A 25,785-nucleotide genomic window follows, 5' to 3' on the forward strand; every position below is an offset into this window, starting at 1 on the left:
TGCTTTTTTAAGATGCTCTCTTAAAGCCGTGGTGTTGGAGGAACAGACCTCGCTGTTTAAAGCCCAGCCTTCGCATCCTGCTGTCAGTTTTCAGGTAGTCTGAGGAAGCAGAAGGAAAGAAATGATTCAGACTTTGTTGGACACAGAAAGGACAAGCGGCGTGTTTTCTACCCGGGATGGAGATTTGCCCTCACAGCGCGCCTTTGCCTCACAACGCCGGCATTTTTCGGATATAACCTACGAAGGAGGGAATTTTTCTTCTCTTTTTCATTTTTTAAACTGAAGTGCCCTTTTTTCCCCCCAAGTAGTTCATCGCTTCATGAATTCATCAATTCACCAAATTCATACCTTCATCCAGCGCCTTTCTCTCTCTCTCTCTCACACACACTCTCTCTCTCTTTGGGCACGAAGAGACGCGGTGTAGCTTCTAAACAGTGTTGCGGCTCAACATCATCTTTCTCCAGGATAAACAGCATCATACAGGGAGCTCCACGAGCAGAGGAACACACAGGTAAGGAGACTTTAAAGAGAAAAAAAAAAACATTTATTATCACTTATTCTAGGTTTATTATAGAGAACGCGTTAATTATACCACTGCTTTAACTCTGTAGGATATCCATTTATCCATTTATCCGTTCAATAGACCGGATATCAAACATGGCGACAAGAAGTTAGTGTAAATATAGTTGTTGTGTTTTTTTTTCTTCTTCTCACAATAAAGTCATTGACTTTCTTTAACAATACAACACACTCGGATAAGGAGGAGAGTCCGTTTGAATTAATTGACTCCCCGGTTCGTGTTTCTTTTCGCCGTGAAGTAGAGAAAACACTTTCCAAACGCATCACGAGACAAGTTTATACATGTCCGATAGAGATATAAATACCGCGTACTTGTTGAATTTGTTGACGTGAACGCGCAAAGGAACGTGCGTCTACGCGTACGCGTACGCGGCGCAACACGCAACAGCGTTATCGTCGCTGTTTATCCTCACCGAGAAAGACTGAGACAGAGAGGTTGTAAAACGACTGTTGCACGTTATTAACGGTGTCTCAAGGCCTCGCTTTCTACTTGTGTAGGATTAAAATTGTGCTCAGGTCCACATCACACAAATGTGTCAAAGTATATATACAATATATAATGTATACTACATTATCTACACATTTCGAATCTCCATTATATACTGATTTGTTTGTAACACTCCATTTAAATAAATACCTGTTGAGTTCGAAATGACTTTCCATTATATTTATGGATAATAATAATAATAATAATAATAATAATAATAATAATAATAATAATAATAATAAATGATTTATAATTATAATTATTTCTTTTATATATTTGATCATTATTTATATAATTATTATTATTCTAATAATATCAATGAATAACCTTACACGATACAATTTAAAAATAAAAATGTTTATTCATAGTCAACGAGCTTGATGAGTGCGAGTACGAGTTTTAGCAGCTCAGCTAATGTTACTTCTGCTAGCAAACAGACCTGGCTAGGGATATTTCACGTTGTCTAAATAAAAGAAACAATTTTCAGAATCCAAAGAAGGTTTATTGACCAAGCATGCTTGCACACATACAAGGGATTTTATTTTTCAGGCCTACAGATGCTTCAAGTACAAAGCAGTAAACATTTGCCATGGATATAAAAAAAAGTCACCCCTGTTAAAATGGCTTTTGGAGACAGGGATGATGCACACCTTTTTATAAATGGGGGAGTGGCTGTGTTCAGAACGAACCAATCACATTCAGTGTCATATTAAAACATAATTATCATACAGCTGTCAGCTATGAAATGATTCTGATTAACCAAATAAAGCTGTTTCTGTAGGATTTTCTTTATATCCTCTTGGTTTCATCCAAATGCTGAAGCCATGGTTCACAAAGAGCTTACAAAGCATGCATGGTGTCTCGCTTGTTGAATTTCCAAAATGTTAGAGGTACCGTGGAACACTGTAAAAACCATCATGAACAAACTTAGAAAATGGACCACACTAACATCACCCAAATCAGGTTTTACCTCTGACATTGAAGGAGCCGCAGGAATATGTGACAAGTTCTGATTACTCTATGCATGTGACAACAATTTCTCATCTTTTTCACACATCTGGGCTGTGGGGTAGTGTGGCTAGACGGAAGCCCTTTTTCACAAAAAATGTTCAGTTTCAACTATATCAAAACAGATCATGTGATAAAATGTGTGACCAAAAGCAAGACCAATTTCACAAGTTATAATTCCAAAAGGTATGTAAAGGTATGAATAAAGGTATTCCAAAAGGTGCAAAAAAAAAGTGCACATCACCAAGAACACCAAACCAACGGTTCAGCATGGTGTTGGCAGCATCATGCTTTAGGGCTGTTTTTCTTCAGCCAGAACTGGGACTGTACATTAAGGTGGAGGGAAATCATGTGAATGGCTTCAAATACCAGTCGATTTTAGTGCAAAACCTTCAGGTGTCTGCTAGTAAACTGAAGATGAAAAGGAATCTCACCTTTCAACACCACAGTTACCAACTGCATACATCCAAACTAAAAAAGAAGTGGCTTAACCAAGAGAAGATCAATGTTTTTGAACAACCTTGCCAGAATGTAGATCTGAAAAAAACCTGTTGGGTGACTTTAAGTGGTTGTGCACAGGAAAGCCCTTACAGTTTAGTGGATTCAGGATGTTTTTGCAAAAAAGTCTTACCCAAAGCGAGTGGAAGGTGAGAGGTGTAGTAAAATCAAATGGTGCTTCAAAAGTGTATTAGTTTAGGAGTGTGCACACTTATGCAACTGGGTTTTAGTAACTTTTTCATTTTTCCTTCTTTCTCTAAAAGTTTTTGAAAGATATTCACTTTATTTTTATACATTATAACTTCACATTGAACAGTTCTGATATGAATTATCATGGTTTCTTTTTGTAAATTACAATAATCTGTCATTTTATTGGTGTTGTGTAGAATTTTTGTGTCCATTGCCAATTGTCATACAGATTTACACGTCCTCACATTTTCTCTTTCTCTCATATCGGCTATATGTGGAATCTTTGACTACAAAAGCATAAACCATACAAATCTACTGAATGCTTTACCTTTGTGTCTTCAAAGTTAGTTGCAGTCATGTGTTTGTTAAAAAACAAAGAAACAAATTAACGAATACTTTATTTCATATCACCTGGTTGCATTATTAAACATTACCAGCAACACTGCCCACATTGCAGCCATGACGTCATAAGTTATGTTATAACACCCTGTTTTTAAGAGATGGCTCTCTCTCTTATTTTAGCCATAATCTCTGTTAAAATAGTTAAAAGCACTGATTTGAAGCAGCTGATTAAACATTTGTATTTTGACTGAATCATTGTTTTTTTTTTTTAATTTCCATATATTTTCAGAAGTAATTTCAAATAACAGCACATGTATATAATAGCACTAGTCTCCTGCTGCCGGTTTGTTCGCAAACCTTCATATTGTGATACATGTCATGTATCATAGAAAAGAATTGTGACATGATATCTCTCACCCGGAATAGAGAAGATGGAAAAGACATGCAAATATTTCATTACATCACAATGAGAAATGGCCATGAGAAAGTGATGTTATGCTCCAAATAGGACTCAGGAGCTCTGATGTTGAATGATAATGTGGCTGGCTTGCCAGATTAGATACACTGCTTTGAGCCCAATTGCTGTCTAAAATTCACTCAGTTCAATATAGTCCAGCCCCAGCTGTAACTTTGCCAAACTACATGGAAATGCCATCTGCAAATCAGTCTATTAATATGAAACATGTTTAGTAGTTGATGAGACGTGTGCTTATACCCTTCAAAATACCATAAAATATTAATACATGCTCTAAATTTGGGGACTTTTCTTTAGTTTTAATATGCTGTCAAGTTTTTGTTTATTCCTAGAAGCCCCAAGTGGAAACCTGGAGCTCTTTTCTATTTTAAAGTTTAAATTGTTTTTTTTTTCCTTAATGCCTTTATACTGAAGTAATGATGCAGCTACATAATTCTTGTTTTTGGTTTATTGTTATTAGTTTTAGATTCCTCAGTTGAAGTATAATTATAAGCTCTAGTGACATGTTTTCTATAAAACCTATCTATCTATCTATCTATCTATCTATCTATCTATCTATCTATCTATCTATCTATCTATCTATCTATCTATCTATCTACAGTATCTACAGTATCTACAGTATCTATAAGCCTACCTTTAAATCAATATACATGCATATGGCAAAATAAAGGTGAGTCACTGGACTATTTCCAATCGACGGTCGAAGACCTACTTATTCATGAAACACTTCAGCTAGCACTTGTGTGTGTATTTACAAAAAAAAAAAAAAAAAAAAATACAGAAAAAAATAAACAGTGATTTAGGCTCATGGTATCTTAAGTCTGTAGCCTAGTGAACAAGAGTTCATGCATTCAATGATAGAGACTTAAGCAGTTTTGTACGGTGCTCTATATAAGGGTCGTCTGCCAAACGCTGTAAATGTAAATGTAAAGGGAAAACTGCAGTGGTTTGGGTTAACTTGTCCCCTTAAAGGTAAAGGCCACTGAAAATCAAGAAAGTTCTCTGTCTAATCACCTTTAACCTCAATATCTCATTAGTTTCTGTCCTAATGAGAGTGATCTTCCTGGATGACTATGTCCCCACCCACAGGACTTAAAGGCTACCTGGAGGGTTTGATTAGTATGAAAAGAATGTAAATTGTGTGATACATCACCAAAGCTCACCTATATGGGATAGACACCTATATAGATTTTTGTTAAACAGCTTGCTTCATCAGCCTTCATTCTTCATAACACGTTTTTTTTTGTTTTGTTTTGTTTTTAATCATCATCTGTATTCACCATGTGTGTAGATGTATAAAAAAGTACGAGCTTGTATAAGAAACAGGGTACATTTTTACACACAGGAAAATCTGCAGTGATTTTCATAATTATTTTAGCTATCATCATGCAGGCCTATAAAATAAAGCTGTCTGTAAACAGCACTGCAGAACCTGTGACAGTCTTTCCTGGCTTCTGTCTGATGGTGCTGTAGGTTAATTATCATCAGTCACTCGTTTCCTGCAATTCGTGCTCCAGTTTCTTTTTAATAGGCAGACACAGTCTCAGTTCATGTTCAGTTTATCTCTCTGCCATATAAATTTGATTTGTGTCAGTATATTTTGTGGTTATCTGAGTAAACCTGGAATTGTACCCTTATTGTTGGGCATTAGTGTATGTGTAATGGCATTTTCAGTATTTTTACAATTAAAACTTATTTATTATTTAGAGGTCTTTTCACATATTTCTGTTTATATTATGCCTAGGTAGCCAGCATGGGCATTTATGGGCATTTTCCCACTCCCCACTCCAGAAATAAAGAATTTATCGAAAGGAGGACAATATAATTTAATAGAAGAAATGCACATTGGAATGCACAGGAGATTTCCAATAACAGTCAATTGAAATTAAAAAAAAAAACTCCTTTTAGTTTATATGGAGGGGGGCACGGTGGCTTAGTGGTTAGCACGTTCGCCTCACACCTCCAGGGTTGGGGGTTCGATTCCCGCCTCCGCCTTGTGTGTGTGGAGTTTGCATGTTCTCCCCGTGCCTCGGAGGTTTCCTCCGGGTGCTCCGGTTTCCTCCCCCGGTCCAAAGACATGCATGGTAGGTTGATTGGCATCTCTGGAAAATTGTCTGTAGTGTGATTGCGTGAGTGAATGAGAGTGTGTGTGTGCCCTGCGATGGGTTGGCACTCCATCCAGGGTGTATCCTGCCTTGATGCCCGATGACGCCTGAGATAGGCACAGGCTCCCCGTGACCCGAGGTAGTTCGGATAAGCGGTAGAAAATGAGTGAGAGAGAGTTTATATGGATGCATGCGGAAATAATGTAACATAGGAGGTGCTGACAAAATATGATTTAACATATAGCAGACGCACAAATGATGCCATTGAATTTTTTGTGAATTAATGAATAGCACATTTAAAAACAAAATTTTAATTTAAAATTGGTCATAATCAGAAGTTTTTCGAATTATGAAATATTTAAATCAAAGAAAAAAAAATGAAGTATCTGAAGAATATATTATACAAGATTCTGAAATTTTGAAATTTCATCTTGGCTTTCTCTTCTACTGAAACATGCATACAGATGATACTCAAATGGATCATTAGGCATTGCATAAACTTGTTGAGTTCATGCCAGCTCGAGTGCTAAACTGTCATTAAAGTAAACAGGAGACTGAATACCAAATGCGAAGAAATTCATGTCAATATTTCAAAGGTTTTTCTTTTTGGTAAATGTAATTTGTAATGAAAATTGTTGTTTTAAATTAGAAAATTATACAAAACAGTATTGGTTTCACTAGTGCTCTCAGAAATCTGGACCACAATGTATAAATGCAAAAAATACTGAAACCCTTATGGTATATTTTAAATACATGCAAATAAATTGTCATGCTTGAGAAACATATTTTTATTTCCGCTACTGTAAGTCCCCGGGAACTTTCTTGTTGCATTCACCAGGTCTTGTTTCCCTGGGATTCAAATACTGTATAAAGTCACACAGATTTAAAATCCCTTTTCTTGTCTGTAACCATGGAAAAAATTAAGAGCTTTGAACACAAATGAGACCGAGCTTAAATATCCCTTAGTGTAATGAGTCTGTCTGTGTTTCTGTCCTGTTTCTGTCTGCTGTCTTTCCCGGTTGTTAATTGTTTGCTCCGCCCACTCTTTTGTTCCCATGGACATTAATTGTACTCCTTCTTCCCCTCAGGTGTGTTGTCTTGTCTCTAATTAGTTCTGCTGTGTGATTGGTTCTTGTCTCTTATTTATACTCTGTTTGTTCACTTCCCTGGTGTTGGTCGTTGCCTCATGTTGGATGTTGGTGTGCCTGTTCCTGTGTCCTGTTAGCCCTGTTTGCTGCCTTGTTCTGTCTGTCTGCCTGTCTGTTCATCTGTTTCTTGTGTTTTGGACTATTAAACTTTAAATCTGCATTTGGATCCTCACTCGCCTTTGTCCTGCATCGTGACAGAACGACCAACCAAATGGATCCAGCAGAGATTTTGTTTCGTTTATGTCAGGGGGATTCCCCACTAGAGGAATATGTAGAGGTGTTCTTGGACTTGTCCAATCAGGTGGATTTTGGGGAGAGGGCCCTCAAGGACCTGTTCCGGCATGGTTTAGAGGACGGGCTGCGCTACCTAGTGCCATTGGGCCGAGAGGTGGGGCCTTTCACGGACCTGGCCAACATAGCGTTGCTCCTGGGCGGGTCCTCCCTAACCGTGCACAGGACAGAGTCGGACACCGGCCCTAAATATTTTTTGGGGGGGGGCAGTAGGCGTCGGGGTCCGTGGGCTGCGGAGCCAGGCCAGCCACGGACGCCCGAGGCCCCTACAGTACCTCGGTCCGACCCAGACCTGTGCACACCAGTAACCGAACCCGTCCACATGGGTGCCAGACCGGAAAGCTCGGGCGAGGCCCGGGGGAACCGGCTGATCGCCAAGCTGGCGGACACCCCGATGGCGTCGGTCCGGGCGGCCGGCATCCCTACGGCACCGGCTGGAGCACCGAAGGCACCTGAAGCGCCCGAACCTGCTGAAGCGCCCGAACCCGCCGAAGCGCCCGAACCCGCCGAAGCGCCCGAACCCGCCGAAACGCCCGAACCTGCTGAAACGCCCGAGCTTGCTGAAGCACATGAACCTGTTGAGGTTCCCGAACCTGCTGAAACGCCTGAACCTGCTGAAACGCCCGAACCTGCTGAAGCACTTGAACCCGCTGAAGCACATGAACCCGCCAAAGCGCCCGAACCCGCCGAAACGCCCGAACCTGCTGAAACGCCCGAGCTTGCTGAAGCACATGAACCTGTTGAGGTTCCCGAACCTGCTGAAACGCCTGAACCTGCTGAAGCACTTGAACCCGCTGAAGCACATGAACCCGCCGAAGCGCCCGAACCCGCCGAAGCGCCCGAACCCGCCGAAGCGCCCGAACCTGCTGAAACGCCCGAACCTGCTGAACCCGCTGAAATACGGGATCCGACCGGGTCGACCAGGTCGACAGAACCAGCCGAACCGACCGGGTCGATGGGACCGACCGGGTCAACCGAGCCAGCCGGACCGACCGGGTCAATGGAACCGACCGGGTCAACAGAACCAGCCGGGTCTACCAGGTCGACAGAACCAGCCGAACCGACCGGGTCGACGGAACCAGTGGTCCCCAGCTTTGTCTCCCTGTCTCTGTCAGTCTCTCCCTTTCCTGTCCATCTTTACAGGTTCAAAGCGCCTCCAGCACCACCCTGGCCGCCAACGCCGTTATGGTCGCTGGCTCTGCCTGCGGCGCCACCCTGGTCTCCGGTCCTGCTCTGGTCGCTGACTCTGCCTGCGGCGCCACCCTGGTTTCCGGCTCCGCCCTGGCCTCCTGCTCTGCCGGCTCCGCCCTGGCCTCCTGCTCTGCCGGCTCCGCCCTGGCCTCCTGCTCTGCCGGCTCCGCCCTGGCCTCCTGCTCTGCCGGCTCCGCCCTGGCCTCCTGCTCTGCCGGCTCCGCCCTGGCCTCCAGCTTCGCCGGCTCCGCCCTGGCCTCCAGCTTCACCGGCTCTGCCCTGCCCTCTACCGCCACATGGACCTGGCCCGCCTTCCCGCCCCCTGTTCCGCCTCCGCTCCGCCGCCCTCCGGTTCTGTGTTGGAGTGTCTGGAATCCACTCCTGGGGGGGGGCTCTGTAATGAGTCTGTCTGTGTTTCTGTCCTGTTTCTGTCTGCTGTCTTTCCCGGTTGTTAATTGTTTGCTCCGCCCACTCTTTTGTTCCCATGGACATTAATTGTACTCCTTCTTCCCCTCAGGTGTGTTGTCTTGTCTCTAATTAGTTCTGCTGTGTGATTGGTTCTTGTCTCTTATTTATACTCTGTTTGTTCACTTCCCTGGTGTTGGTCGTTGCCTCATGTTGGATGTTGGTGTGCCTGTTCCTGTGTCCTGTTAGCCCTGTTTGCTGCCTTGTTCTGTCTGTCTGCCTGTCTGTTCATCTGTTTCTTGTGTTTTGGACTATTAAACTTTAAATCTGCATTTGGATCCTCACTCGCCTTTGTCCTGCATCGTGACACTTAGCTGCTATCTTGAACTCTTGTTAGACATTACAGGAAGAGATTTAGTGCTGTTGGTGTCTCTAGAACAATGTCACAAAATCAATATAAACATCTTATAAAATTTTGTCCACAAAATATCATTTGTCACATAATTTAAAATATAATATTTTTATTCTTTTTGTTGCTTTTTGGTTATGTTTTATGTACGTCTCTATGTATGTAGTAAAAGCTATTTTATTGTCTATTGCTAATTATGTTGAATACAATGTCTTTTGTTGTTCATAAATGTTTGTGTTTCAGTCAAGTTTCAAGTTTCAAGACGATTCATTTAAATAAAAAGCAGAAAAGGCCGTAAACTTTCTGCATTTAATCTTGTAGCACAGTATTGATTCTACGAAGAAGGTAATATTGAATATTTATTCAAAACACCACTCTGTAGTGTGCATGAACAGCACAGCTGCTTCATTATACTTAATCCTTATTGACACAAATCAGCAAAACAGCTTCTTGTAGCTTGAGTTCAGAACATTGCAACTGCTTTAATTTTTTTTTCCTGGGCCAGACAAATATCCATCTCCCTTCAGCAGCTCCGTTACCGGATCTATTCAAGTGTGCCGTTCTGTAACCAAAGGCTTTGTATTTTGAAATGTTAGCTGTTAATCATGCAAAAAATAAAATAGTATGATATACACTCACCGGCCAGTTTAATAATAGCTGCACCTGGAAACTGGCCTTTACATGCAATTATCCAATTGGCAAATCATGTGGCAGTAGCACAATACATCAAATGATTCAGCTCCATGCCAAGAACTTCAGTTAATGTTCACATTAAACATCAGAATAGAGAGAAATGTGATTTCAGTGATATTTGACTGTGACATGGTTTTTAGTGCCAGACAAGCTGGTTTGAATATTTCAAAAGCGTCTGATTTTCTGGTACTTCAACGCAAGAATAGGGTTTAAACAGAATGTCAGAAAACACAAGAACTATCCCGTGAACACTGGTGCTGTGATTGTAAATGCCTTGTGAAAGAGATAGTAAGAGGAGAATAGCAGGATGTTGGTAAAGGTTACACAACACTTTGGACAGTGAGGCAAAAAAACAGATAACATATGCTACAATGCCTTTTATCAGGTGAGTGCCACAGAGTGATGGATATGACAGGAATCATAGTAACACTGAATGGACTTTACAAACAGCAAATCATTTAAAATGAATAGGTGCATGCTTACTGAAACTGGACAGTCTAAGATTGGAAAAAAGACCAAATGACATTTTCATCTTCAGCTGTCCAGTGTACCTGTGCCCATCATAGCCTCAGGTTCCTGTTCTTGGCTGATCGAAGCCGAACAGTGGAAACCTGTTAGCTCAAATGATTCTCCTCTGACTTCTCTCATCAACAAGGCATTCTGCCTGCAGAATTGTCACTCATGGGTTTTTTTTACACCCGTCTGTGTAAGAAATTCTATCAGTAGTTTTTGAAATGCTAAATCCAGCCTGTCTGGCACCAACAACCATGCCAAAGTCACTGAGGTGACATTGTTCTCATTTCTGATGTTTGATGTGAACATTAACCGAGTTCTTGGCTTGTATATATATGATGTTATTAATAGAGCTTCCACAGTTCACATGATTGACTGATATATATGGGTATATATAAGAATATTCAAAATTCTTGTTTTAAATTGGCTTTAGTGCATGTGAATTGTGCAGGTTTGCGGGTTGAGTGTGTATAAATGATTTCACAGTGGAATCATATTGGTATATTTTGAACAGTGAAACACAAAGTGGTGTGATATTAAAAGTCCTCTGATACATTGGCATTTTAAATTCCCCAGTAAGAGTAACTTTTAGTGTAAATGCAATGCAAGTGTTATTTTACATTTTGTAGGTACTAATCCTGTTTCTGGGGTGAAGTGACTTAGTGCTTAGCACGATTATGCTTTTTTTTTTTTTTTTTATCCCTCTGTGTATGAGGAGTTTACATGTTTTCACCATGCTGTGGTTGTTTCCTCTGGGTACTCTCCTCTGGCTTCTTCCACCAGGCTAATTGACCTCGCTAATTTGTTATGCAGGAATAGGTGTGTGCATGTAATTGAGCTCTGTAATTGGTTGACACTCCATTCATAGTGTCTCCCACCTTGTGCCTCAAGTCCCCTTCAATATTCTCCAGGTTACCTGTGACCGTGTATAGGATAAACAGTACGGAAAATGAACAGACGAATTGTCTTGTCGTGTATCATCAGCAGTAAATGATCTACTGAACTTCTAATTAAATGCGATGTACACACTAAATCCCCCACAGCCACACTTCAAAATCTAGTGGAACAACGTGGCAGACAAATGGAGGTTAATATAACAGTGAAAGACGGACTACATCTGGAATGGGATTTTTAAAAAGCACATACGATTGTGATTGTCAAGTGTCCATATACTTTTGGCAAATAGTGCATGTAATAAGTGCAAACAACACAGTCATGACTAGATTTTCTAGTTGATATAATCAATAACACAGAGCCAGATTACAAAACAATAATAGGGCCTACCACAGATGTAGTGGCACTTTTTCTCCTTGAGCCCCACTTTCCTTTTTACCACCTCCCCCCAGTAATTATTGCCTTTTATTACCAGGAAAATACTAAAAATCTTATAATACAGCAGAATGAGGGAGGGTGGTAAATGAAGTGACCAGTAGGAAGCATAACAGTCTAATATTTCTTGTGAAGACATGAATGGGTTCTGACAGTTGTTTTAAAAACAATATAAGCAAGCACTGGTATAAAATGAATGTCTAATTATAATTACCATCATGGATCTAAACCATTTCAAAACTGTTCGATTTTACACTTTATTGTGGGTCTGGTTAATATTTTTTTCTCTTTGGGCAGAAAAAATTAGGATGTGTTTTCTTTTATTTCTAACCGATCCTATGTACTAATGATAGTTATTTTGGTCCCACATAGAGAGACTTTGTTTCACATTAATAAACCCTCTATTAAGCATGGCAGAAAGTGATAGAACCTCATCAGCACATTTTTCAAGTGGGAAGTTCAAGACAGCTGATCTATCTTGATTGTCTCAATCTTGAACTGGCAATTTATTACAGAAAAAAAGAAAACTGCTCTTTTAGTGTATTTTTATATTCTGTTATTCAAATGCAGAAAGCAAAATGTAAAAAGGTGAGCAGGTCTGAAATGATCATTTAAATATTCAATTATTTGGTGTTTCCACCTTTTCCCCTTCCCCTTTTCTTATATATTTAAGATTTATTACATATATTTATGTGTGTATATGTTATATGTGTGCATATATATATAAATTAAAATTATGCACATGCACACACATGTATGTATGTATGTATGAATGTATGTACAGTATGTATGTATGAATGTATGTATGTATGTATGTATGTATTTTTGTATGTATGTATGTTAAAATTATACTTAGTAGTAGCCAATGTTTATTGGCTAAAGCTGATGGGCAAATTAAGACCTTCTCAGTGTTTTGGTATGCGTACCGCTCATTGAAAATTAAATTGTCGTCTCCTGTGTGAAAAAAAAATCCTTAATGTGTACTGAGTCTGTTAATCTTTTATTTAATCCCCTGGTAAAAGCCAATCAAACATGCAGTAAAACTTCACCCAAGGACCAGATCTGGGCTAGTAACTCCATAGCCTTGCAATAAAATGTCTAGCAAAAACAATTAAACACCAGACTCAGCAAATTTGTTGCTGTCACAAAGACGAGGAATTATTGAATATAAACACCATGTCCTAGAGCACTGACAGTAGTGAACACTCATAAAAAGAACATTTGTTGCAAGCTACGGCAGCAAGATGTTTAGGTATATGTCCTGATTATTTCTATGCCCATGTCTGCACAAAAAGACATCGATCTTTGCTTGTATTTGAAAGTGTATTAGCTTGATATCAATCTATTGAATTCATTCCTTATTGTTTTACCACCATCATGCATTTGACTGGACTATTGACTTTCACAATACCAAGGAACGCTCACTGTGCACTGTATAAAGAGCACCTGTATAACTGTTTACTCATTATTCAATCAGCCAATCATGCAGAAGCAGAATAGTGCATAGAATTATCAAGTGCTTCAGTTAATGAACCCATCAGGCATCAGGATGTGAGCTTCATGACCACAGTGACTATGGCATGGTAGTTTTTTTTTTCAGACACACTGGGTTTTGTATTTCAGAAGCTGCTGATCTCATTTTCATACACAACAGTCTCTTGAGTTAAAACAAGATTGCAGAAACACCTCGCTGATGGGAGGCTACAGTGACTCAAATTAACACAAAGAATCAATCTTTACAAACTTGGTCAGCAGAAAACCAACTGAGAATGCATAGAACAGCACACCTTGGGGTGGATGGGCTAAAGTAGCACATGGAGCTTCACTCCTGTCAGCCAAGATCAGGGATCTAAAGAATATGGACACTTGAAAACATTGTTTTGGCCTTTTTCTATTGTGCATCTGTCCAGATTCTGTGGGTGTTTGCTAATTGTTAAAAGTCTATCAGTGTTACTATAGTCGTATGCCTGCTATAACTCTCATTGAAACACGACCAGTCTGCTGATAATCGTTTTGGAGCAGAAATTAATAACAATGAAAAATTCTATCGATCAAGAAATTAAACTAATTGTAATATTTTCTATTATGAACTTGTTCAAAGCTAGGAGGTCATTTATAAAGAGAAAAATCTGAACAAAAACCTCAAAGGCAGTAACAGATGCACAAGATGAACAAGGCCATCTGCCTCCATCCCGTCCTTACCCGCAGGATGTGATGGGGGCCTCTCAAAGGAAACGATGCACACAGTTACCATTATCAATTTTTTATTACTTGCACTCTTTAGTTCTGAACAATAATAATAATAATAAAAAAAAAACGAAATACATTTAAAAAATGATTTCTTAATGTTTGGCAAGGTGAAACAATCTCTCCAGAGCCTGATTCTGATCAATGTTGAGCTAAGATTTCAGACATCAATCACAATAATGGGCATTTAATGCCTTTCAATTCTCAAAGTGCCATTTATTCAAATGGCGATCATCACAGTGCCATCACAGCAGCATCCTGTGATAGTATTCTTGTGTAATATGTCTTCAGAATGGGTCACAGGGGAGTAGACATCCTACCAAGCACTACATGGCAAGAGATGATCGCAAATACTTTGGGGAATGAAAAGGCTTGTTTCTGATGTTGGTACCAGCATCAGATGTCCAGCCTTACCTGTACTGTGTATACCTGACTACACAGTAATAGTATAGCTCCTTCTCATTACAGTGCTGAACATAACCCTCAAGTACAAATGCTCACCCAACAGTTACAAAATCGGAGACAAAGCCTACCAAAGCTTCTCATTTGGTTGGTATGGAAGCTGGTTGTAGGGCAGTAGGGCCTGTGGAGAGCCTGTGATCCCATGCAGATTACTAGACAGATTATTCTATTCTGTTCTAATTTCATTTGAATAGCACTGTTAACCATGGACATTGTCACAAAGCAGTTTTTTGGGACTATAAATGAAATATGATGAAATGAAAATTATAAAATTTAATATTTTTTTTTATATTTACTACTAATGAGCAAGCCACAGTCAACGGTGACAATAAAAAAGCCCCTGAAACAATATGAGCAAGAGAAACTGGCCTTTTTCTCTTTTTTTTTGATAGCATCCAGAATCGCTGATATGCTTTTCTGCAATTAAGGTTCAAGTAGGATATATTTGCACCAAAGCCACTGAAGTGTGCAAGTGAATCAGCATTCAGTTTACAAAGCCAGAAACTCACTCCCTTTCTTTGGCAGGAATTTCACTTGTTTTTATGAGGTATTGATTCAGTATGCCTTTTTAATGTTGTACTGAGTGCTATGATTTGCGGTTATTTAGTGTCTGTTTTAATGTCCTCAATAGTTAAGTAATGCATTTTATTAAATCCAAATGTATGACAAGCAGAAGGATGATTTTTGGTCATTATGTTAAATGTGTGAAAAGCATTATTTGTAGTCATGCAGTTATTGTCCTCAAATGTTTTTTTTTTTTCCCAAAGCACACATCAGACTCATTGTGTAAATGTCTGTTTGTTTTGACCAGTTCAAAATAAATTTCCACCTTACACAATGAGAAAAGTGATTCTCAGAATAATCCAACCATTAAACCCCCCCCACCCCCCAAGATTATTTCTCACAAGCAAATAAAGTTCATTTCTGTAAAGGGTGCCAGAATTAACCCCTTTTCTGTGACTGGTACACCAAATACTGCATCTGACGTGTTCAAAGCATGGTTGGAAAGATAGTTAGAATAATTTGTTTGTTTTCATTTGCTGGCCATGCACATTGCCTGATAGACATTGATCATTGAGTCTTTGGTGCTGTTGTGCAGCCAGTACTCCAGGGGCTCTTGAGAAGATTGATGGCATCATCCATTTACTCATTTGTCTTCAGTAACTTCTTTATCCTGGTCAGGGTAATGCTGAATCCAAGGGATTCTTGGAGAGAAGTGGAAATAAGCCTTGGGTTTGATGCTAGTTCACCGCACACACACACATATTGGGGGCAGTATTCTGTAGCCAATTTTCCTACCAGCATGTTTTGGGAGATGGGAGCAGGAAATTGGGAGAAGTTGTGAGAATCCACACAGTCAGTAAACTCAGGTCAGGACCTTAGGTTTTGCTCCGAACTAATTAAAGTGGTTTCCTCTGCACTGAATGTGCTGTACACCCAAATCAGTACAGAAATGTTGGGACCACTGAGGAATTTTAAAATCTTTATACTTCTTAATAAAGATTTTTACTTTTAACCTTGAGTATGACCAGAATATCATATGTTATTACATTTATGGCAATTTGCAGACACCCTTAACCAGAGTGACTTACATTTTTATTTCAATTTATACAACTGAGCAGTTGAGGGTTAAGGGCCTTGCTCAAGGTTCCAGCAGAGGCCGCTTGGTGAACCTGGGATTCAAACTCATGACCTTCCGATGGGTAGATAAACGCTTTAACCACTAGGCTACCACACCACACTCCCCCACACCCCATAATTATCCATTTATTTTTTTCAGCCAGGGCACCAATAATTATGGTTTTAATTATATATCTCTTAGATCTAGGTTAATATGTGCCCAAATATTCCATTGAAACATTAGCCTAATGCTTTGTTAAGCTACTAGACAAACATACTGTAGCTTTATAAAGCCATTAACATAGACACCTGGTTAATCACTCAGCAATGTATGATTGCCCTCAGTTTGTCACGTGTTTCCAGGGTTTTGTCTCTTAGAAGCCTAAAATATACTGCTGTACTTAAAAGGTACAGAATGTTGATCATGAATTTACTATTCTGTAGTTCACCAGAGTCACAGGGAGCTATAGTACATTAGCTTAAAAACATTTAACAACTCTAAAAGGACACAGAGAAACTCATGATCAGGGTTTATGGTCCCACTGTCTCTGTCTTCTTTAGAGTCATCCTTAACCAGCGTGACCAAATCAGTGCTTTTTAGACAAATGTAAATGTACCACTGCTATCCTCCTGCTTAACCCCAGTGAATAGAAAAGCACATTTTACCCCAGAAGAAACAGGGAACGGCAACTCACTTAATTTTAGACTTTACTCTTTTAGCTTTTCTCTGTTTTAGACAGCACAGTTAAGGCATGATGCATATATGTTTACTGAAACAAAGGAACAAAGACAGAATTATTTGACCAAAATGTAACAATGGCTGTCAAATTATATGAAATTATAGTCAAATATTGTTATAAATGAATAACCTACTGTATGTGGCCAATTGTTTGTAGACACCAGAGCTCAACTCTCGTATGCAGATTTAGTTCCCCACATTAGAGTTATAATAACCATCAGTCCAATACTGAGAAGGTTTTCTACTAGATTTTGGAGTGTGCTTGTGAGGATTTGTGTTTATTCAGCCACAAGAGCATTAGTGAGATCAGGCACTGATGTTGGGTAAAGGGGCCTGGAGCCAGTCGACATTCCACTTCGTCCCAAAGGTGTTCAGAGGGGTTGAGTCAGGGCTCTGTGCAGGACAGTCGAGTTCCTCCGCTACAAACTTGGTAAATTATGTCTTCATAGAGATCACGTTTGCACATGGGCATTGTCATACTGGAACAGCCTCTTAGTTGCAGTAGAGAAAAATGTAATCCAACATACAAAGACATTCTATACAGTTTTTTGCTTTCGTCTTTGTGGCAGTAGTCTGGGGAAGAAATATATATATATATATATATATATATATATATATATATATATATATATATATATATATATATATATATAATTAGTGATGGCCTTATATTGAAATAGGTAACAACCACTTGCCAAAAAGAGCCTTGTTTAAAAGAGCTGTTTTTACCTGATGGATGTAAACGGATTATAAAATTCTAATACAGCAAATGTATCTATAAAACATTTTTTGCATGGCCACCTCTTTAGAACTAGTGTTCAGATTCATAAATAAATAGGAGGAGAATATTTAAAGTTGTGCTTCCAGATGTTCTTATTTGAAACCAACACAATAAACAATTTGTGTAAAGACAATAATAATAATGATAATAATAATAATAATAATAATAATAATAATAATAATAATAATAATAATAATAATAAAAACATTTCCAATTAAAATATTCCTATAAATTTAATGTCACTGTGGAAAAGATGTTTTATGATTATTATGATTATTTGGTGTTCATTTGGAACTTATTTGTTAACAGGAGATGTGGTGGTGACTAGATTAAAATGTAAGACTGTGGTAAATATGTTGCTTAATACAAATGGGTGGAATTAAACAAAAATAATTATGGGAGTTGTGAGAGATGCACGGTCTGTGTATTGTAAACAGCAAGTCACACTTTTTTAATGTCACCTCAGGGCTTTTGGCCTAAATATTTAATAAATTCTCCAGTGTAATAAAATATTTATACAATGCTTATAAATGTGTTATGAAGGCCCGTTACCAAAGAAGATTATTTTATAGCACACATAGACAATGATTTAACATTCTTTCCATAGTCATTCGTATTCAGCTATTATTTACAATCTCTGACATAAAGGTAGCATATTGGATTAATTGTACTCATTCGAAAATCTTGCAAGTGGTCAACACACCAAGTCAAGAAGAGTCAAGAAGGTTTTTTATTGTCACTTCAACCATATATAGCCGATGCAGTACATGGTGAAATGAAACCGCATTTCTCCAGGACCCTGGTGGTACACAAAAAAACACAAAAACTAAAAGTTGCCTTAGCCACATAAAGTGTGCAGTGTACAACCTAATACAAACAAGTGCAAGACAAAAGTCAGCGCAAACAGACAATACAAGACACTACAGGACAAATACACAAAATAGTGCTGAGCAGTGTGCATTATAAATATTATACATCACAATCACATTTCTAGCCAGATGGGTAACATGGTTGGCCTGGACGTCAGACAATTTCTTACAAACATAACTCCTAGGCCTTGGGTGAAGGAGGAGATAGACTGGACATTATGGTGCCTTAAGGATCACTCATTTTATGACCTTTCTCTTGAGATCTGTTCACTAAGTATGGCCCTGAAAGTAGCATTATGCTCCTGCTTATACCTTCCTCCAACAAGTTCTCCCCCAGCCTACTACAAGTACCAGCATGAGAGGCAAGATCTACAGGATTCAGCTCGCAGTCTCCTCGTGATAGCACAAACAGAACATTTTTCTGAGTAAATGAGCTACCCTTCTCCTCTTATCTCCATTCTCAAGTGAGTGTGAGTGTGTGTATATGTACTTGCAAGCCTAACCGTTATTCTGCTGAAGATCTTATGCTACTGCATCATTGATGCCTAGTCACAATATTGAATAGGAGCTCTAAAAAGGATATACTACCAGCCAGTTAGCCTGTGTCTATTATGAAGCCATTATGGGTGAGCACACATAGGACTACGATCATTGAAAGAATGATAAGCAACGCCGTTTGTGATGGCCATAATCATGCCATTTCTCTTACGAATAGCAAACACAGTAAACAGAAGTGTGCTCTGAGTTCTTCCATTCAAAAAACACCAAACTTACACTTTTTTACTCCTTTTTTGTTGCACTTTGCTTACACAAAGTTTCTGAAAATTCAAGTTTATTCATATTTATTACCTTTGCTGTCGAATGAGATCGGTCCAGAGCTAGTAGTGTGAAAGGAAATACGGAAAAACAAGCATTTGCCCTATTTCAGGTTTCAGGAGAGTTTGGAAATTATTGAAGCATAAATATATTATCAGCTGTGCAGTTGGGAAATGTGCTTATTTGCTTTGCTGAATGGTGAATTTTGAAGTAATTCTGCAATAATGTGCAGTAAACAGTTTAAAAACGTCACAGCACATTTTATCCTAATCCGTTTACAAAGCAGTTGTTTAATGTTGACTTGCCTGACATGTTCACTGCTGATGCTTGCAGTACAACAGCAGGAAAGAGCAGGAGAGCACTTTTCCTATTGTCATTACCATTAACATGATTTGTAAAGTGCTAAATTTGGCAGTTTGTTGTAGCGTATTTAATTGTTTTGGATCTTCCTTTTTTTGTCTTTCTGCCAGAAAAAACTGAAACAGCCATTTTGCCCCTTTTTCCTATAAAAAAAAAAACAATTGTGTAAACACTAATAAATGTAATAACCCAGTGCTAGTTTGGGGAAGGGGAAGGGGCATTGATTCCAGGAAGTGTCCGTTAAAAGCAAATCATTCAAAATTCACATGTCGACTGGCTCATCAGTCATTTTATTGAGGAGAAAAAGACTGCTCTTTTGGTGCATTTTTGAGTAATAGCTCATGCCCGTGTCACCAGTCCTGCTCGGGGAGCCTACGTTTGTAGAACGATCCTTGGCTGGAGTAAACTAAATGTACTGTCACTCAAGGGTAATGTCAGGTTTTTCATGTCTTTTCTCTTCACAATGAGGAGTTAGAAGGCGGTGCTGCTGAATGGCTAACATTTATTCTAGTCAATTTTACTACTACAGACAAATCAAAAGAATTCTAAAGGTCTGAAAAAAGCACACTGTCTCAACCCTCAATTCTAAACTACAATACCCATGATGCATTACACCTAAAAAATAACCTTTTACTCTTTAATACAGTTTGCTGACCAGTATATGTCATATTCACCTTCTCAATCATTTCTGATATTGTGCTCCAGACATGATGGGGAAGCATGTTAAAATCAATGACTCACAAAGCACATCAATTACTGTGTAATTACTTGACACGACTGTAACTGATGCTGCATGAATCTATAGTCTGCGCTAGAAAGAAATCAGCACCAGACTTCTGAATAAACACATTTTGTGTATTTTCTACTTGCTGTGAGTATACAAAAGTAAAAAAAAAAAAAAAAAAACTGTGACAGAAATAAAGATTTTTATGAAGATTTAAGATTTTTATTTGTCCTGTGCAAACATTTATATAAAGTATACTACTGTATATGTGCGAAAATTAAACCTCGGCCTACTCTAAATAAATGACGTTTTAAAAATAATTTAAAAACATAGCAATGAATAGAAGCAATGTGAAATAGAAATAAATACATATAATATGGAAAAAATGGTGTATAGAGTGTCCAGGGAGGGAATTTTCCTTTAGGGTGTCATTGGAATGTGTTTCTTTCTTTTAAGGGTAGGACGGTTACAGCCTGCCTGATCATTTACTGCAGATAACCTTCCACAATGTCTATATATTTTCACAAAACAAACCATCCTTATTTGCACTCACAGAAACTGAGGTTGTGGTCAGTGCTATTTTATGTCCCTGTCTTGTAGTTTCATGTATTGTTCATCTTTTGTCTTTCACAGGTTCATTTGACTTTTTAGCCCTTAGTCCTTAGTTCTGTGTTTTATGTAGCTCTGTGTCCTGGAGTAACGTCGGTTCATTTCGCTATGTACTGCATCAGCTATAAATGGTTGAAATGACAATAAAAAGCTTATTGACTTGACTTGACTACTTGACTGTAAAACATTATAACCCCAGTAAGTGAAGTAAACTTATTTCTTCTATTGTACTCAAACTGTCATGACAAGTTTTGAATATTAAACTCAAGTTTATAATTTAAAAAAAAAATATATAAGTGAAAGTAATTCATTGTCTTGACTACTTGTGAGTTACGAAAAGTTATCTTCAGGTGGAGCTTGCACACATTTTTTATGGCAGCAGGTGAACTTTCATTTCTACATTTAATCCTCCAGTGCATTGTAAGAACCGACCATAAGGAACATCTACAGCTTTCCCGACAGCAGAGATTTAGTAGACAGGAGTCTGCATGCTATTTAACATAGTACAATGATTCTAGATTTAATGCTAGAATGCGGGTTGACACCAGTGTGTTGTTATTTTTGAGATGTTTTACAGTGCGTTGCTATTTCTATTGCTATTTACATGACATAAATACACAGAGCAGGCAAAAGGTGCAATATTTAAGTTATGACTCAAATTAATTTTCCACAGTTGGAGCTGTATGAAGCAGATTAGCTAGATAAATACCAAAAAAATACCAAACATATACAGTTCTACAGATCTTATGACTTGTTAGTGCATCATGATCATGATAATTTAGTCATTTTTAAATGGTCGTGATTACTGAGCTTAGTAATTATTTATTGCGGCCAGGGAATCAGGAAATGTCGGTTTTGGATTTTTGCAGTTGGATTTTTTTTAATTGGCAAATATTAACAGCAGTTTGTGCTCATCTGTGATTAGTGCAGTTGTAACACTGTTGAAGTTCGTTTAAGCAGCAGAGTATACAGAGAATTTTAGATGTTTTGATATATAGGAATTACTGCATTAGTTTTGAAGAAGGGCAAGATTTTAAAAAATGTAATGAATTTTTTATTGCGTTATTAATTTGCCCATTAGTCATGATTTTCTCAATACATATTCTGTTTGATGTATATCATTGATTAAAAGAAGAAATAAATGAATGCTTTTATTATATTATATAATTCCCTGGCAATTACTGGTAAAGAAACAAAAACTGATTTAGCTGCTTAAACAAAACGGACAAAGCAACAAACCTCAACTATGTGATGTGGATTGCTGTTACTTCTCCTGGATTTATTTGAATCTAGCAGACAAATAATACAGATTTTTAATACAGATGTTTTCTGTATTAAGTGTAGACGTCTATTTTATTCATCACTCTTGAGGAAATTCTGAATTTTATCTTATTTTTTCAAATATCCAATCAAGCTCTTTGTTGATTCAATACAACAACATGTTTTCAGTGGACAGTGCAGCCTGCATGAAAATCTCCCGTGAAACCTTTGACAAGGTTCAGATAGAATCCTGCTACTCTGAAGTATGGTAGATTTAGGTATGATGTGGTTTAATTGGAGGAAAGATTAATGCTCACTGGACAACAGGCTTTTAATATGCCACAGCCCTGCCCTGATGCTGTGGGTGTCTGTGGGCAAATGTGAGGTTCACACAGTAAAAATATCCCAATGTGTGGGTCAAATGTGTGGGCAAATGTGTGTTGGACAGTGCACTCTTCACTCGTCCTGACCAGGACACACAGACCGGCATACAGTGGTTCGAGATCTGGTAAAGAGGCAGAAACTCTTTCACTTGACCGTCATTTCAAATGTAATTCTTTGTTTCAGAGGCCAAAAAATGAAATACTGTATGTGCCTGTTTTATTATGTCCATGTTCAGCATTGAATTTTTTTGCCATGTCTGACTGCACAGTGGTGTTTAATGATACATATGAAAGCAGACACTCAGAGCTCGAAGAATTTGTAGTTTTTCAGAAGTATTTCTGTTTTTACCTAGACTACTGGGGCAATAAATTCATATTCAAGTAAATTTCAAGTTACAAAAACACCAAAAAACGTTTTTGTTTTTTTTCACACAAATGAAATCTTATCTTCAAAGTAAATGTTGATATCAAACCTATTTCTGCTTGTTTATGAGCATTTTAAAATATTAACATCTGAAAGCAATTAACAACATCTGAAGGCTTCAAGTACTAATATTCTGTGTAATTTTTCCCAATAGAGCTAATATGTCTCACATAATAAGCCCTGACTAATTTATATCAGTCGTATATCACTGTAATAATTCAAGAAGTAGAGGAAGAAGTCAATAAGAAGCTTTTATTGTCATTTCAACCATATATAGCTGACGCAGTACATAGTGAAATGTTTCTCCAGGACCCTGGTGCTATATAGAACACAAAGCTACATTGAATAACACAGAGCTAAGGACTTAAAGTAAGTTAATCCTAGCCACGTAAAGTGCATCTGTTCAACTGGTGCAAACAGTGCAAGACAAAAGACAGTGCAAACAAACAATATAAACCACTACAAGACAATACACAAAAGCAGCACCGACCAGTGTACATACTGTATATTCTACAGTACATGTGAAAGAATATAGGAATGAACACTTAATATAATAGCAGCAGTTATATGAGGTATTGTAATGAGTTGTACAAGACAGAAATAATAATAATTATAAAAATAGTTCATACTGATTGAAATTGTCTGGTAAGCCGATTTCGTTTCTATTGGTGCCAGTGTACTGGTAAAAACGTTTAGGCTTATGGCACTGGTTTGGCAAAGGACTCAGCAGCAGTAGTCAGTCAGTAATTGAATGCATAACAGTTTTACTTGTGTAAGCAATTTATCCTGCACACTAGGCCCATCCTGGATAAGGCCTTACATCTGTCCAAGTCCAGCCTCAATTTTTATTGGCATGTACGGCTGCCAGTTGAACAGGTTCCCTTTTATTTATTGATGATGTGATAGCTGACAAAAGCAGCAGGACGAATTAGGGCTTATACTGTTTAATATATCTATTCAGATTCAGCCAAATGCTTCAGAAACTGCGTTACATTGCAGATGGACAATAACTCTGTCAGACAATTTAATTCACTTCAGTTAATTTTTTTTGTTTAGCTCTTTTAACGATAGACATTGTCTCAAAGCAGCTTTACAGAACAAGAAATATAGTACAAAAGGTTCAAGATTTATATTAGACAAAAGTTCAAGATTAATATTAGACTATTTGAAAGTCTTTTTATTTACAGCCAATGAGCAAGCCTGAAGTGACTGTGGCAAGAACAAATTCTCTTAGATGGATGAGGAAGAAACCTTGAGAAGAACCAGGACACCCCAAGAACAAGCAGGAACTGAGGACTGAAGACTATTTTTTTTGTTATGAAGGCCAAATCCTGAGAACTCTGACCTAGAAGAATGTGAAAGAACATTATCTGACAAGCGGTGAGTCTTAAGTGACTAGCTTGAAGCAAGAAGTGAGTCTGTCTGTCTCTCTCCGCTAAGGAGACACAATCTCTAGTGTTATACTTTTTTGTATGTTCTCTTCACGTCTACCTGACACATCTATGCTTCACTTAGCCCAGATGCATTTTACTTTCAGCTTGTGTGCTCTATTATTTTACATTCAGAGCAATTTAATATGTTTAGCATTGGAAGACTAGTGAAGGGCACGGTGCTCAGCCTCCACTGATTTATCTATTTTGGAGGCGTTATTGAAAATGTCTGCAAGTCTGTTTTGCATCCTTGCCTGAAACTGTGCAGTTATCAGTGTTTACTGATGTCAAAATGACTGGGATGTATGTTTGATGCGATTCAGAGCAAGCTTTTGGCAGCAGGTGGACTTTTTTGCTGGGTGGGAGGGGTGATGGCGGGATTGGTGGGGTGGTTGGATGGTTAGCAATGCGTGCTGGGCTATGTGCCAGTTTGAGGTGTGTTACAAACCGTCCCCAGTGCCCCACTCCTAAAAGTGTCATTCCCATGTGTTTAAAAGTACTAAGATCACTCTCACAAGAGGCAAGGAAAAAATCGACAAAGCTTTGTTTGGTCCTTTCGCTCCCATGAGCGTGTCATTCTGTAAGTAATTAAGCTAACGAGCTGAGTGTTAAAATGGGCAACCTTGGATTTGTCTCGTAAGCAGTTACTCCTCTTACATTTAGAATGCCTTAATCTGCAAAAGGGAATGGGAGAAAGGATGTTTTCAGGCTCATATAGATCTGGAGCTTGGAGGAGAGAGTAAACTGTGATGACTCAGTTAAGTCAATCAGTTCAAAGTCTGACTCTGCCCCTTTTCTACCTGCAGGCTAACACAGCTACCCATCAGCCACATCTGCCCTCTGGGGCTGCATCATACAGTAGCATCAGCTCTTTGATTTATTAGAGAATGCTTAGGTTATTCAAAGGTTTAACTGCATAACATACTGTAGGTTACATACGTTAGAGAATGCTTAGGTTATTCAAAGGGTTAACTGCATAACATATGTTACCTTTGTTTCATCTGTTCATCTTGCGTATTGAAGTGGAATAAAGAAATCCGATATCAATAAAATATACGGCATTATAGTTCAGGAAGAGTTCACAATGCTGTTTCATGAGCTTGTAAAAAAATTGTGATGCCTTCTGCATGTCATAGTTTGGTATGATCAGAGCTCATGTTTTTCTTTGATATCACCATTACTGTATGTATAGAGAGTCTTGCTATCCTATGCCGTTCCCCTGCAGAAACGATTGCCGGTTATTGCACAAGATTGCCAGCATATGATCCATCACATAATGTGTCGTAACACTGCTAATCTCAACTCATGACACAATAATTATTTTGTGTCTGTGTGTGACTTGCACCTGTGTAATCATCCAATCATTCTGCAGCCGTACTTAATATCTTGCAGATACAGG

At 38.4% G+C, this 25,785-nt stretch overlaps 1 protein-coding gene across 1 annotated transcript in view; it reads left to right on the top strand.

Moving 5' to 3' along the window:
* Positions 1 to 406: 406 nt before the first annotated feature.
* grik4 (glutamate receptor, ionotropic, kainate 4) overlaps positions 407 to 25,785 on the top strand; it is a 385,301-nt gene continuing 359,922 nt past the window's right edge. Inside the window, exon 1 of the mRNA XM_060887855.1 lies at positions 407 to 511. The gene's annotated coding sequence lies outside the window, so the exon portion shown is untranslated. The remainder of the gene's footprint in view (positions 512 to 25,785) is intronic.

This window comes from Tachysurus vachellii, chromosome 15, assembly GCF_030014155.1.
Source record: "Tachysurus vachellii isolate PV-2020 chromosome 15, HZAU_Pvac_v1, whole genome shotgun sequence".
Taxonomy (NCBI): Eukaryota; Metazoa; Chordata; class Actinopteri; order Siluriformes; family Bagridae; genus Tachysurus; species Tachysurus vachellii.